We start from the raw sequence: 17,243 nt of genomic DNA, 5'->3' as shown, positions 1-17,243 counted from the left end.
CTTCTATTTCAGTGATTATGTGGTTTAATAATAAAACCGCGGTCTAATTCTCGGCGCTAGTGCACACGAATTCTTGGTCCCTGATACCCATAACAAATGGTAGATTACGTTGTTTGTCCTTGTGATTATCAGGTAGTATTGCATTCAGAAGAGGCATAGAGCTAAAGAATGGCAGGATTTTGTAGACTAAAGTACACAGGTTCTTTCCTTTAGAATAAAAGACTAACTGTAGTCTCCTTTTTATCAGAGTACATTATAAAAAGTGTGTAATGTTTCTCGAGAAATCAGTTGTTTGACGTAATAAACCTAGCTGTCAGGCAGGATGAACTATTTCCGTTATATGCTTGATATAATTCATCTTATTTTTAAACTATTCATACAAAATTTAAACATGAAGTTCAAGTTGTTGAAGTTTAATTTTGTAGCAAGACACAGTGGAGCGTGGATGAAAGGAGCGGAACCGAGGGGTGACACGTGACAGCTGCTGATTGATCACTGCAATTGCTTATATTTAGTCTACACGTTGCTCCAAATTATTCTGTCTACCCAATTTAACGCTGAAGAATCAAGCTTTAAAATATGTATAGGTTCTTTCTCTGGCCCATGAGTAACCACGTCCGTTTCCAAGGCTCCCACGTTATTTAGGTTTGCAAATTAGAGATTTTGACAGTTTTATTAAATATACACGCACTGGCGATAGTGTCGTCAGTGAAACATCGACAATTACTCTATGAGCTCTCCTTATTTGATACAAGGTCAGTGGTAAATACGCGACCAACGACCACTGGGGTAACAATGTGATGATATCACCACGCGTGCGCAGAGGATCATGAGTAATGGCGTCAACATCGTACCACCTCACGACTTTAAACATCCGTCACGGTATTACTATCAATTGTTGGATGTTAATAATCACACATTTGAAATACTTTCTAATGGCAAAATCACAATACCAAATTTTATGTAAATCCGATAAGCCGCTCTCGAGACATAATATTTCATAGGATTACCGATAGATGACAGCTGTATCTCGACTCAAAGACGCGGCAGACAAACAGGTGGACATGATTTTCGATGTACTGAAAAGGAATTTATGTTGTGCCATCGTATAACTCTAACACCGTTGGACTGATTTCGACCAGACTGTATAATGGCGCATTTACAAAATGAAAACGTAGGTTTAGCAAAAGCACGAGTGCGCAGGAATTGTTACGCTAAGCACATGTCCGAGCGTATTTTTCTGTTGTTCTTTAAAATAGGATATATTGTTGCAATAATGGACAAGACATCATAATAGCGATGTCAAAATTAAAACGCGGGAGAAAATATTAAGTAATACTGATAATTTATGTTTCTCTAAATGTATTTAAATGTCATATGAAATGGTGCATATATTAATGCATGATTTAAATATTGGCTACGTCATGTGAATGACAATAGGATAACAGGACACAGAAAATGAAAGGCATTTGAAGAAAACAGTTATGATAAAGAGTTCAGTAAATTTCAGAGTGGTATCAAGTGTGTGATTAAAGTCGGCGAGCTGGAAGATTTAATTATGTGAATTGTAAACACGTTTTAAATATCACGCTGATTGGAAAATAATAGACGTTGAAGCAAATGATGTAAGGAGATCTTATTTAGAAGAAGCGTATTAGCCGTATTTGGAGCGCCCATTTCTACATTGTGTTTTGTGAATATGATTTACGACGTACGCACATTAAAACTAAATGTGCAATCTTTCGGGACCCTGTAGCTCTCGGCGCTTTCCTTTAGTACACTTTCGTTCGAATTTCGTCCTGCTGGCGTTCAGCTAGTGTTCCGCATTGCGCCGATATTAATTTTTCATTGCTAACCTCTGCCCGCAGCCAGCGAACGCCATGCCTTTCCTTGCTTTACTCCAATTACAAATACGGTTTGGACTGTACTGTGTTTCAGCTTGTAGAATTCCTCAGAATTAGATTGTACGCATACTTTATTTGGTACTGCAGTCATCTTTCTAAGCCGTTAACCGGAAAAGGTAACACAGCTCTGGAGTTGTAACAGCGACAGTGCGTTTGACTTCATCCGGGTGTTCCGGTTTTGAATCGCGTTATATAGATTATCCGCATTTGTTTTGTTTGGGTCCTGCAACCATTGAAATTTTGTTTGCTTCATCCGATCTATTAATTTTAAAAATTCTTCATCAAACCACGGTTTATTTTTCTTTTTTCCTGTAGTATCGTAGTTTCTTTTTTGTTGAAATTTTTATACATTTTCTGACATTTTCCCACTCCCTGTTGATATCCACACTTTAATTATCTTTATCTGTCTCTAAAATTTTAAATCTATTCGAAATTTCAACTTCATTTTGTTCTTTTACCTTTTTCTCCTTTATTTTATTTTTCAAATCAAATCGAGACAAACAAATTAATCCCTTTAGTCACACATGCCGTTTCTTTTACAACGAGCCATTTGTGAAAAGTCGAAGAAGTTCATTTTGGATTTCATGTGAAGCTGTAAAACCTAATCAGCTGTTGTGTGCGCGCGCCGCCACATGTGTGTGTGTTTCGCTTAGTTACGGACTTTCCGCTTGCAAAGGAATCAAGTAATAGTGTCTTAAGTCTGTGTAATACCAACCAGTCATTAATATAAGACTAGAGCAACGCGATCCTTTCGGAGCGCTTTCTCTAAAATAAAAAATCGATCATAAAGTCAGTTTTCGTAATCGTAATATATCGAATGAGTAGTATTTGTTAAATAGTTCTGATATTTTACTTCTTTACGTTCAGAGGCCAACTGTTCTTGGTCAGTCAACTTTCTACGTCCAACCCCACCCTTGCAAGTCTTTGTCTGTTTTGTTTTGTTTGTTTGTTTTTTTGCTCGTTTTTGAGAAGAACAATTAAGTTGTCTTTTAAGTTGCAGGTAAATTACACCTGGCGATGTGTCGAGTCATCTGTAAAACACAATTAAAAAGTTACTCTCAGTTTTATCCTATATTTTCTGTTTTGTTACGAAAACAATTATATTTATATTATCTTCATTCATGACTTAATATAAAGTAGGAAGTTGGCAGGGCCTCAAGCAGGCATTGCCCAACAATCTTCTTCATTTCGTGTAAGTTTCAGCGTGGCTGTATTACCACATATTAACGTCAGAAACGATATTAATAATTTAGATTAAAGCATTAAGCCGGTTTTGATATGCAGTAGCTTGTTGCTTAATGGCTTTCTGCGTTAGTGCACTAGCTCAGTTTGTTCATAATCCTACGGGACTGCCGTGTACAAGAAATTCTCTCGCGTGTTAGTCTGTACTTCTGAAGCCCTTAAAAGGAAATAACCCTCAGTGTTACTTACTCAAGCGGCATTTTTTTTGCAAATTTAACTGGTAATTCTGATTGCCCTCTCAGCGTACGTATCAAAATAATAAACTCATGGAAAAGCGTAGTCGTCCTTGATAAAACAAGAGTCTAAGAGCCAGCCATAAAATTCCCGGCCTTTTATTGAACCTGAATATTCGAATATTCACAAGAGCCCGTTATGACTCCTATCATGAGCGACATGAATCCAGTCCTCGCGCCCTCTTTCTTTAGGATGCATTTTAATATTATCCTTCCATTATCAAGGATGGCCTTGGTAATTGGGACAGAGATAGTCCTCGAAACCATTTGACACTGCTTTTAGCCCAAGAAAATGTTATTATAGTCTGGTAGTAGATTACCAACGATTCAGACGTCATTATCGTCCTGATGATGGAGGTAGTAAGGACATCTGAAACGCTATTAAACGTCTATCACATTTCGCGGCGTTGAAACTCAGAAGACGGGCATCTTGGTTCTGGATAATGTTCACAAGATTTTTGTTTCTCACGCGTTGCTATGTGGATGTAAAAGAAATATGTCCTCCAGAAACTTCTCCAAAAAGTCACATAATTTTGTTTAGTACTCACTGGCTGCGCTGTTTCTTGGTTTATATACAATTGTATAAGGTTTGAAACTTTCCAGACGGGTGGATGCAATGACGTTTTTCGTACAATCAGTCCTGTGAGAATGGCGTCGTGATCCAACGTCTCGGACACTATCTATGCCTTCATCATCAGGGTTGATGTATTACAACGCTTTCTTTCGCGTCTGAGTGTGAAACAGCTGTAACCTATTTTAATATACTTTCGGGTTTTTTTTTTTGAAGAGGTTTGAAAGATCGCGGAAAACCGTAAGATAGCTTTTGAGGGCGAGATTTGACATTGGGTACTCCCGAATATGAAGCAATACTACGACTTCATCATGACGTATTTAATTGGTCTAGGCCTGCTTGCTACTTCTCAGTTCAAATTATTTTGTCTTCCCGTCTGATTTCTAAGAACCTGAAAATTAAAGTATACAAAACAATAATTTTACCTGTTGTTTTGTATGGGTGCGAAACATGGTCTCTCACTCAGAGGGCGGAACACAGATTCCAGGTGTTTGAGAGGATATTTGGGCCTAAGAGGGAAGACGATGGGGCGTGGAGAAAACTGCATAATGATGAGCTTAAAAATCTGTACTCCTCCCCCAAGATTGTCAGGGTGAGTCGAGAAGAATAAGATGGGCGGGGCATGTAGCACGCATGGATGGGACAAGAGGTGTGCACCGGGTATTGGTTGGGAAACCTGAAGGGAAGAGACCTCTGGGGAGACCTAGACGTAGATGGGAGGATAATCTCAGGCGGGATCTATGGGAGATAGGAGTTGAAGGAGACTGGATTTTGTTCGCCCAGGACAGGGTCCGGTGGAGGGGTTTGGTTAGTTCGGTGATGAAACTTCGGGTTCCGTAAGCCATCTGGTTGGTTGGGTCCACTATTTGGGAAGCCTGAGGGGAAGAGACCTCTGGGGAGACCTAGACGTAGATGGGAGGATAATCTCAGGCGGGATCTATGGGAGATAGGAGTTGAAGGAGACTGGATTTTGTTGGCCCAGGACAGGGTCCGGTGGAGGGGTTTGGTTAGTTCGGTGATGAACCTTCGGGTTCGGTAAGCCATCAAGTTAGTTAGTTAGTTAGGCCTGCTCTTTATTCCACAGTGCAACAATTATTTAGGTTCAGCGGTAGAAAATTGATGAAAGTATGCGATGGATAGAAGGTGTAAACACTTCCATTTGCAACGCTTTGCCTTTTTATAAGTCCGAAATCGTCCTAATGAGTATCAAACACTCGTCAGTAAGATTCTAGCCATAAAACTGCAGATGTGCTGCATCCGAAATTTCATAGGATCGTGCCGCACGGAGCTGAGCTGAAAAAAAAATGTGGTTAGAATTTAATATTGGACCAAGATGTAGTAAAAGGAAATGAAGACGTGGGTTGAATTCGTAAGTAGAATTACAGAAGCGAGATCAGGTTATTCAGTAAACTTAATCGGTTTGCATCGTACAAGAATAAGACACTGTGCTTAAATTTTAATGGTTTTCGTAGGACAGCCATTTTCTTTCTCGTGGCCTTCCATAACCTCACTTGTCTCGTGTGTTATTCAGTTACATGGATACATTTATAACTTATGTTGGGCAATGCCGTGATTTAGGCAACACGGAATTTTCCTCCGTGGCATCCCAACAATTACTCCACTCACACACAGAAGAAGGCAATGGCAAACCACTTCTGGATCATCTGCCAAGAACGTATATGAACAGGTCCCAGTCCGAGAAAAGGATGGAAGGATCCTGTTCATATGGACCTGTCGTCAGACAGAACACTAAATAATAATAAGATGAGGTGGTCTAGCGGTTCGAACGCTGGCCTTGTAATCCTGGGATCTCGGGTTCGATTCCCGGCGGTGCCCGAATTTATAACTTGTGTTGGGCAAGGCCGTGTTCTAGGCAACACGGAGTTTTCCTCCGGGGGCTTCCCCGGTTTCTCCGTGGCATCCCAACAATTACTCCATTCACACACAGAAGAAGGCAATGGCAAACCACTTCTGGATCATCTGCCAAGAACGTATATGAACAGGCCCCAGTCCGAGAAAAGGATGGAAGGATCCTGTTCATATGGACCTGTCGTCAGACAGAACACTAAATAAAAAAAAAATAATTTTAAAAGACGTCTGAGAAGGAAACCTTGCTATTTGGCAAATGAAATGAAATTGAAGTCTAAATTTAAAAGCTCAGCTAATGGTCGTAGTGCAAGGGTTTGACGCCTACCCCACTTGTTTACTCGTACATTACATATATCATGTAAATGGCTTACATACAATTAATGATCTCCCGTAATTTAGCCTACGTATGAAGTTAATCTTTATACAAGAATAATGAACAAAATTTAGTTGATAAAACGATATTCCTCGATAATTACTATAGTTGTTTCACTCCTATATGTTCGTACAATAATGCATTTTTTCCAACTGTTCTGGTAATTCTTTCCAATTTTAAATGAATTACTAAGTTTGGGGATCTCAGAACATAAAGTATTACCTTCCGTTTCAGACTCTTTATATTATTGTCCCAGTTACTTGCTAATTCCCACTGCTGTTACAACTGCATGTTTCGACCGTAGATGGTTATCCTCAGGTACGTCCTTCTTCGAACAACTCTGTTGGAATTTAGTGAATATTTTAATGATAGTCTCAACGTAAAAAGAGTTATGTGCTAGTACTAATGACTCGGCTGTTTAAATTTCAGTCTGCCTAACACTGCTAACCCCGTGTTAATTTAACAAGTGACAAAAGTTACCTTTCCATCTATTTATTGCTAAGACAACTGCAAGCACATCTATTCTTGTGTTATATTAGTCCTAGTTTGGTAAGCCTTATTTGATTTGTACAGCTCTGACATTTGTTTTGTTTAAAAATCATTAGTTTTGTCTTTGGATTATTATTCTTGTTGTTCAGAAGTTCAACTAACTTCACTTCTTCTATTGTCCATATTATTCAATTCAATTAATTTATTTACGTGTTTGCCAACAGCAAGAAGCCATTAACAGGCAAACACTGATAATACATACAATAATAATGAAATAATAAAGAAAAATATTACAAAAAGAGATTAATTAAACTTATACATGTACAGTATTAAATATAACAGCCAGGTACAGGCAAACCCAAAATTCAATTCAATTAATTTATTTACGTGTTTGCCAACAGCAAGAAGCCATTAACAGGCAAACACTGATAATACATACAATAATAATGAAATAATAAAGAAAAATATTACAAAAAGAGATTAATTAAACTTATACATGTACAGTATTAAATATAACAGCCAGGTACAGGCAAACCCAAAATTCAATTCAATTAATTTATTTACGTGTTTGCCAACAGCAAGAAGCCATTAACAGGCAAACACTGATAATACATACAATAATAATGAAATAATAAAGAAAAATATTACAAAAAGAGATTAATTAAACTTATACATGTACAGTATTAAATATAACAGCCAGGTACAGGCAAACCCAAAATTCAATTCAATTAATTTATTTACGTGTTTGCCAACAGCAAGAAGCCATTAACAGGCAAACACTGATAATACATACAATAATAGTGAAATAATAAAGAAAAATATTACAAAAAGAGATTAATTAAACTTATACATGTACAGTATTAAATATAACAGCCAGGTACAGGCAAACCCAAAATTCAATTCAATTAATTTATTTACGTGTTTGCCAACAGCAAGAAGGCATTAACAGGCAAACACTGATAATACATACAATAATAGTGAAATAATAAAGAAAAATATTACAAAAAGAGATTAATTAAACTTATACATGTACAGTATTAAATATAACAGCCAGGTACAGGCAAACCCAAAATTCAATTCAATTAATTTATTTACGTGTTTGCCAACAGCAAGAAGCCATTAACAGGCAAACACTGATAATACATACAATAATAATGAAATAATAAAGAAAAATATTACAAAAAGAGATTAATTAAACTTATACATGTACAGTATTAAATATAACAGCCAGGTACAGGCAAACCCAAAATTCAATTCAATTAATTTATTTACGTGTTTGCCAACAGCAAGAAGGCATTAACAGGCAAACACTGATAATACATACAATAATAATGAAATAATAAAGAAAAATATTACAAAAAGAGATTAATTAAACTTATACATGTACAGTATTAAATGTAACAGCCAGGTACAGGCAAACCCAAAATTCAATTCAATTAATTTATTTACGTGTTTGCCAACAGCAAGAAGCCATTAACAGGCAAACACTGATAATACATACAATAATAGTGAAATAATATTGAATAATATTACAAAAAGAGATTAATTAAACTTATACATGTGCAGTATTAAATATAACAGCCAGGTACAGGCAAACCCAAAATTCAATTCAATTAATTTATTTACGTGTTTGCCAACAGCAAGAAGCCATTAACAGGCAAACACTGATAATACATACAATAATAATGAAATAATAAAGAAAAATATTACAAAAATAGATTAATTAAACTTATACATGTACAGTATTAAATATAACAGCCAGGTACAGGCAAACCCAAAATTCAATTCAATTAATTTATTTACGTGTTTGCCAACAGCAAGAAGCCATTAACAGGCAAACACTGATAATACATACAATAATAATGAAATAATAAAGAAAAATATTACAAAAAGAGATTAATTAAACTTATACATGTACAGTATTAAATATAACAGCCAGGTACAGGCAAACCCAAAATTCAATTCAATTAATTTATTTACGTGTTTGCCAACAGCAAGAAGCCATTAACAGGCAAACACTGATAATACATACAATAATAATGAAATAATAAAGAAAAATATTACAAAAAGAGATTAATTAAACTTATACATGTACAGTATTAAATATAACAGCCAGGTACAGGCAAACCCAAAATTCAATTCAATTAATTTATTTACGTGTTTGCCAACAGCAAGAAGCCATTAACAGGCAAACACTGATAATACATACAATAATAGTGAAATAATATTGAATAATATTACACAAACAGATTAACTAAACTTATACATGTACAGTATTAAATGTAACTGCCAAGTACAGGCAAACCCAAAATAGAAACAATATTAACACAGAGCAAAAAATGAAGAAATATAAATAAAAACAAATAATCCACGTAGGGAACACTAATATAATTGTAAAACTTTAAAGAATATAAAAAAAACAGATGACGAAGGTAGATCATCTACCAAGACAACCTATCTATTATCGCTATTAAATTGATTTTTCAATGGTAAAAATGGCGCCATATGTCACCAATGCAGTGTGATCACGAACAAGATACATTTTATATATTATTTTGAAAATTAATTTCATGATTAGAGCTTCTCATAAAATAATGAACGTATACCATACCGGTGTTGATATGTAAGACTTTCGCAGGGCAGTACAAGAACTTTGTCACTCCATTATGGTGGATTTATTACAGTACCCTGGGGTTCTCGGGAAATGTGGACAAAAGAAGGTGGCTTCTGCTGGGCGATATATCTCGAAACTATTGTACTGGCACCAGCTGGTTCTAAAGTTTGAAAGGAACTTTAAATGCTGACACTGGTCTACCAAGGGCCTGTATTGAAATCATTTTTGTTCTGAGGTCAAAGTATTTGTTATTTTCCCTAATTTATCAAACATAACAAAAGAAAAAAAAATGGCTTTGTGGAGCCCATCGAGCTAACCTTCTGAATTCTCGTCATTTGCTGTATAGACCCTCTGATATTGATTTTTTAGTTGTACAACGAAGAATTATATTAACGTCCTCTAAATTATTCCAATAAATTTTGTACACTTAAAAGCATTGCGTTATTGATATTCTCTTTCAAATTACTTAATTATAATGAATATTTTTTGTACTAGAAATAATTACATGATTTTAACCGATTTTTACAAAAACTTTACAATAGATGGAGAGCAACCGCCACGGTGGTCTAGCGGTTAGAACGCTGGCCTTGTAATCCTGAGGTCTCGGGTTCGATTCCCGGCGGTGCCCGAATTTATAACTTGTGTTGGGCAAGGCCGTGGTCTAGGCATCACGGAGTTTTCCTCCGGGGGCTTCCCCGGTTTCTCCGTGGCATCCCAACAATTACTCCATTCACACACAGAAGAAGGCAATGGCAAACCACTTCTGGATCATCTGCCAAGAACGTATATGAACAGGTCCCAGTCCGAGAGAAGGATGAAAGGATCCTGTTCATATGGACCTGTCGTCAGACAGAACACTAAATGAATAAAAAGATGGAGAGCACAATAGATTTGCCAGGAGCCTCTAATATACCGGCTTGTTTCTTCTGTAAGACATACGAAAACTTCAGCGATTATATTGACACTGCAAATGTATCTCGCCGGTTTTGAAATCGGCATCAATAATCGTTGTTTATTCTCTGAATCTCTGGCCATTCGATTGGAGTCGAAAACTAAAATTTTGTTGCACACACAAGTAATTTGCCTGCCCTTTTCTACGATAAATATAGTAAGCGGGCTAAACATTTCATTAGAGGTTATGAGATTTTAAGGTGCATTAAGAAAATCTAAAACCTCTGTGTTCATCCGAATTTACACGACGCAAAACTATCGGGCACGTTTCGTTATGATGGACCTAAACGAAATTTGTTTTGGTTTTGGTGGTCTGGATCAATGTCAGAGCTACTGCCGAAGACGTCTGGGAATAATTGGGGCTTTAGCCTCGTGCCTTCAGGTAACGGGGTTTAAGCAGAGCATACAACATACAATTTTGTCTCCTCTCTGAGGAAATGTGAGGACGTAATCTCATTTTGTTCAGACTAGCACTACGGCGAAGAGGTATTCCTCCAAGCGTTCTTGACCTCGTCATTGCATGGACGTAAATATTTAAGTCCATATTCCGGCCATGTAGCGATCGAATTTTTGCGATTTAAAAATCGCTGTTGTCTTAACTTTACAGGAGTAGCAAAGTCACAGCTATTTTCTATAACGTATACAGGCTGTAGGGTGTTACCGCAATTTATTTAATGAAACTCGCGTCCTGTTAAGTCCTGGTTGATATCCCTTGTGAACCTCGGGACAACGCACTTTGCGTGTCTGCTTTTATTGTACATAATCAGTCGGATCATTTAAAAGCTGAATCTCACGGATCATTTAGAAACGCAGGTCTCTGAAGGTTAAAAAAGGAAAAGTGCGAACCATTCTGGTTTCAAGAGGGTAAAATAACTTACTGTCGGTATGGTGTGATTATAATAATTACTATTGATGGAGAAAACATTTACATTTGTTTTCGTAATAAATTAGACCAGTGGTATTCAACCTGGGGTACGCGAAGACATCTTAGGGGGCACGTGAAATTTAAAAAGAAATATTATTTTATGATAAACACTGAATAATCAGTAATGTAATTTATTTAATTTATTTTAGATGTAGATTATATACTATGTATAACTTGAATTATACACCAACAACTTTGGGGGTACAAAGTTGAAGAGAAATTATATCTGGGGGTACGCGAACAAAAAACGTTGAATACCACTGAATTAGACTATAGGTCTATAGGATCCCGCTAGATCGTGGCAGCTGAGAAGTTGAATTAACAGTTTTTGTGCTTAAGATTTTTGCCTTCTGGGTTGTTGCGATGAATCGCCCTGATGACGGAGGCAGTATGACCTCTGAAACGTTGGTTAACACCGACCAGACTACACAGCGCAACAACCCAGAAGACAGAAATCTTCATACTCATCGCCCTGATGACGGAGGCAGTATGACCTGTGAAACGTTGGTTAACATCGACCAGACTACACAGCGCAACCCAGAAGACAGAAATCTTCATACTCGCCGCTGCGAAAACCTCAAATAATACACAGTTTTACTATGTTTCCCATTATAAAGACACGTAGTTGTTCCGTAAACGTTTTAACATCCTGTGATTTTCCCAACGGATAAATTATTCGGCATTCTTATGAATAAAAGATAGTCTGGTACGTATATTAATTCTTTCCTGTTTCCATTTGTTTTACATAGTGAAAAGTGTGGATGCTTTCAATTTCCGGTCGTCGCTTGGCAACGCTTTAATTTCTGTTTCCCTACTTCTGATAAACCCAAGTTTAAAGTCCCCGCCCCATTCAGAACCTACGTAGTTTGTAGAAAGTTATCTCGGGGTAGGGTAATGATGTCTTCGGTAAAAGTTTCAAGACAATTTGCATGCATCTCCTTTGTAACTGTCTGAACCCCGTTTTTGCAAAGAACTGTTTTCTCCGCAAGGAACCTCTAAGCGTTCTCTTCTGGCATAATAAGGATACTAGTGGAAAAATGTGGTCCGTTTCGGAGTAAACACTTTCCAAAAAACGTTCTTTGATATTAGATTAAACGAAGTGGAGTCGATATAACTGATTATCTTCAATACCTTGAGGACGGAATGAAGTAGCTCAGGACGAACTAGGTCGAAGTCTTCATCGATTTGCACGAAACTAAGACAACATCGAAAGTGAAATTGAGAGGTGTATTTTAATGATTCTGAATTGTTTTGTTTATTTTAACCGTCTAATCACAATAAAATATTTAATTAAATATTAAAATATCAAAATATTATTACTATAATTAACATTTAATATTTAAAATATTAAAATATTATTACTATAATTAACATTTTATATTTAAAATATATTAAAATATATTAAAATGATGCTCTTTCTATCGAAATGTTCGATTTACAATTAGAGCATCATCTTTTCACGACATGTTTCTGTTTTCAATGAACCATCTTCAGGTGTATAATCGATATAAATTTAAATGTAATATTCTAAATGCAATCCTTCGTCAGATGTCCATTAAATATCGGAAAGTTATCCTCTTCTAGATCAATTGTATTTTGTTATCACATTCAATGTTGTTTCGTAAATGTATGTCGCGTATAGCGTGATCTTGCGTGGGTGAAATATTTGTAGTGTTTTTTTTATAATCGATCTGTAAATTAAATAATAATGTTATAAAGACTAAATAAATATTAGAGATAGAAAACAAAATAATATATTGAGGAATTTTAATTTAAAAACATACCAGGTATGAAGATTGAAGGAGGTCCGACTCTGAATGTTTGGTATGACTTAACAGATATTACAGCAATATTTTACTTTGCTAAGGAAGACATGTTCCGAGACTTAAAAATATTCTGTCCTTCTGCGTTATTTAATTTTCTCTTTAACTTTTGGGTTTACAGTTAATGCCCTCTTGGAAAGTTATTTTACGTTTGATCCACTGTTTTTTTTCTGAGTATACCATACATTTTTGTGCTCCATTGTGAATGATCTCTTCTTGAGGGACCCACAAGTGATCTGAGGAATTTAATTTGATTAGCTTCCAGTCTTCTCTCGTACTACTTTCTTAGTGTTGAGGTGTCTTCTGAGATATTATTTTGTGTAATCTCATTTGTAGCCTTCTTGATAACTGTTGCCAGATTATATCAAGAAACGTTACAAGATCTTACTGTAACACAATACCGTTGATTTCATCTAGATTAATAATTATATCCAAAGTTGTCATCAGGAATACTGCACCAGTGTTCTTGTCGACAATCAAGCAGCGGATGACAGTTGGATTTTTCCATTTGACGCATTCGTCTCAGGTTACTACTTAACTGCGTTTGTATAGCGTCAAATGGAATGATGTTTTGTGTGTCATGAATTTTGAGGAATGTGGAAGGAAGCGGTCGTGGGCGATTTTAATATAAACATTTGCCTCTAGAGGATGAGGGAAACTAAGAATAGCCGACCTTGGGACCGGGTAGGTGACTCCGAATCCGTAGTTTAACATCCATCCCTTTAATACCTGAAAGTCTTAATTACTTTCTGCTATTAGAAGGTTGTTACAGTTACCATTTTCATGGAGCAGATCACTTATCTAGAAGACGGCGTTCACTCAGTTGATCAAGAATTTACTATGTAACTCCCAGATCCTTTGTCGTCTTTACAAAAGCCCTCCTCAATTGGTGAACCACGTAATTCCAGTTCATTCATATATTATTTAAGTTCCATTTTAATATTATCCTCCCACCTATGTCTACGTCAACCAATGTCTCTTTCCTTAATTTTTTTCCGGACAAAATTTGGCATGGATTTATCATCTCTCTATGCCTTACCCATCTTATCTTTGATCTAATTACATTAATAATATTTGTGTGAAGATTAAAAATTATGAACTCTTTTTAAGGGAATGCAATTTTCAGCACCTTCCTGTTATTCTTATCTATTAAATATTCTTCTGAGTTTCTCCGATCTGTAAAACTCTTAATCGTCTTGTCCTTAACGTGAGAGACTCAGTTCCACACCCATACTAAAGTTTACGCAAATCTTTGTGTATGTTTTCTTTAGACTTCAGATAGCAGATGTGAATTCACACGTTTGAGCTGAATGGGAACAAACACTACTTCAGTTACAATCCTTTTTTAATAAAAAAAAATCAAAGATAAAAATAATCTAACGCAGACCCGTCGAAATGTACGAGAATTGTCTACAACAGCGTGGCATCCGTAGGGTGTCTTAATTCCGCAACGCTGACGCTAGGTGCGCTGGTAATCAATGTGGCTGCATTGTCTTTCTCTGACTTTTCTCGGCAGTAAATATTTGTATGTGAACTGTTGCTGCTCATAACACAAAGACGTCGGAGAATATAAACCGATGTTTTCTGATTTTAAACTAAGAACACCTCAGAATATATGTCACGTACATTAAATAGTGTCTTCTCTTTATATCTGAAGTGGTAGACCACATAACTAGATTTTTCTCAGGCATTCTTAAATTAGAAGAAAGGTTCATTGACATAAATGAGAATTGTAATTTGAGTAGGATTTGAGGTTATCTACGACGATGAGTACGAAGATGGCTATCTTCTGGGTTATAGCGTCTTGTAGTCTGGTAGGCCCCTGCTGCCTCCATCATTGCCCTAATGATTGAGGCAGCAAGGATCTCTAAACTTCTACAAGACTACACGGTGCTAAAACCCAGAAGACAGCCAACCTATAGAATTGTAATCATGGTTAATTATAAGAAGAATTGGCTGTATTTTGACTGATATTTATGGCTATGACGAAACGAAAATATCTAAATCTATCACATTGAAACTGACTGTTTTGTACACTGGGTTTTGACATTGAAAATAATCGAAAATCGTGCATGCTGTCTGCTTTCTTCTCTAAAGAATCAACGCTGTTAATGCCAGAACCAACTGTTGGAGTAGTTCATTCACATCCAACCTCTCCAAGACTTAACATTGATATTTTAGATCGAGATTCTAATGGTGATGAAGATATCGATTGTGGTCTTGTGACGTCGCGTTCACTTGTGGGCGATTACCAACATTGGGAAGGAACTTCTTGTCACGGCTCAGAAGACCACAATCGACTCTTCGACCACAAATCACAGTCTTGATTAACTGGGTATTTGAACGAGATTTGAGTCTGTTAAGTTCGATTTGAAGTTAGACATGTTTCTTTTTTTCTATACCACGTATTCAAAAATGTTTAGATTTTTTTGCGTCGAAGAGAAATTATGCTTTTGTGGTGTCGATATATTGTTGAGAACTCGTCTCTTCTTGTTGTGTTTTTACTAAAAATGCAGCTCCATTACTTGTTTGTATGACTGCAGCCCGCTCTCACCTGATTCGATTAGATGCGGTTCCCGCCTCTCTCTTGTTGACTCAATTGGATACTAGGAACAATTTCTGACGCTAGTGGTCAGCAGCGGATCGTTCCACAACAGACCGAAGTAATCCAATCACAACTTCTTATGTGAGAGGCTCAATGATACAGTCTTTTTGTTTCTACGATAATTTCTTTTCTTTAGCAGCGAAACATCTCTTCAGTGTTCTTGGGTTTTTAATATTTGTTTTCGTTTTGGGCGTTTTACGAATAGTAACTGATTAATTTAAAATAAAAATAAAAGAGATTATAAGATGTTTTACGGCTAACTCTTCAGGAGACAAGCATGTAATGACTTTAGATCTGGGACCCTCGTCACTTTTCTAGGATTTGTGCTGTTTCATACAAATGTAATGTATTCCCATTGGGTAACGACTGAAGGCACCTCAGAGACGTTAATTATATATTGGTGGAGAATGGACGTTCCAAAACTCTTGGTTGTAGAAATATTGTGTTGCTTAGTTTTATTCGTTATTTTTATAACTTACTTGTTGTTATAGATTAAAATGTGCGCATAATGGAGTGACCGTATCTGTCAGTCTGTACAGTTCTGACCTGAAACTACCTGGTGGGTTTAGATTAAATTTGGAATAAAGATGTCCACAATTAAAGTGTTGTGAATTTCATTTTGGCAAGTTCTATCGGCTTTAAGCCTTTTTTTTACATGAAACCCAAATAGTGCTTTAGCATTAGCGTTTATACAAAAAGCGGTTTTCGAATCCCAGTATTTCCAAAAAAATCGGTTTTCGAATTTTTACAAAAAAATATAATTAAAATAGTAAAAAAATAGTTATACTTATTTTAAAAAAATTCAGTTTACTTAATATTTATGGAACTATAAAAATATAACAAAATAAAATATACTACATACAAAACCAAATAAACAAACTAAAATCCGTACAAAATATAAATTATAAATTTTTATTTCATTTAGTATTTTTCTTCAGGAAATTTAATGATTTATTTCTTGCATTCGTACTTCTAAAGCATTTAATAATTTGGAACTAATTTCAACCTGACTCATGAAGATTAGTTTTACTACAATATGCTTGTCAAAATGTTAACGCTTTTAATTAATTAATTTTTACATATTAATTCAAGTATCTAAAACCGGTTTTTTTAAATTTTAAGAACCGGTTTTCGAATTTTACAAATTTATCCAAAAAACCTGTTTTTAAAAACCGACAAACTCTATTTAGCATGTTCCTAAAGAAAGTGGCTCGTTGTACGAATAAATCCACCAAGTTACATTACACAAACTTCATTAATATCTGCAACTTATATTTCAAACGTGTTTAGATATTATGAATATGTAACTAAGTACAAGGGATTCTTCCGTACGTCTGGCAGCTTTTGATTTCACTCTGTAGTTAATATTCAAAATCAACGAGGTATGCTAATAGTAAAGACCACATTTCGAAAGTGTATATACTCCTTCGAAATACGCCATTCACCTGATGTCATCAGGAGTGGAGTGTAAACAGCATGTGAAATCTTTTTCTTTAGAACACACCCCTTAATCTCCGAAATCTTGCCGAGGGCAGCATCTGTATCTTTCTTATCCCAGCTGTAAGCCCCTCCCTGCTCTCAGTCTGATTGTGTCTGTTTTCATTATCATCATCTGCGAGTGTCTTGGCGGGAGACAGATGACGA

The 17,243-nt window shown here is 36.0% G+C and overlaps 1 protein-coding gene across 1 annotated transcript in view; it reads left to right on the top strand.

Moving 5' to 3' along the window:
• Fas3 (fasciclin 3) overlaps positions 1 to 17,243 on the top strand; it is a 154,468-nt gene that overhangs the window by 69,827 nt on the left and 67,398 nt on the right. The window lies entirely within an intron of this gene.

This window comes from Zootermopsis nevadensis, unplaced genomic scaffold, assembly GCF_977971745.1.
Source record: "Zootermopsis nevadensis isolate Lab colony 2312 unplaced genomic scaffold, Znev_1.0 Znev_ptg000030l, whole genome shotgun sequence".
Taxonomy (NCBI): domain Eukaryota; kingdom Metazoa; phylum Arthropoda; class Insecta; order Blattodea; family Termopsidae; genus Zootermopsis; species Zootermopsis nevadensis.
This window is presented reverse-complemented; position numbering and strand designations above follow the sequence as displayed.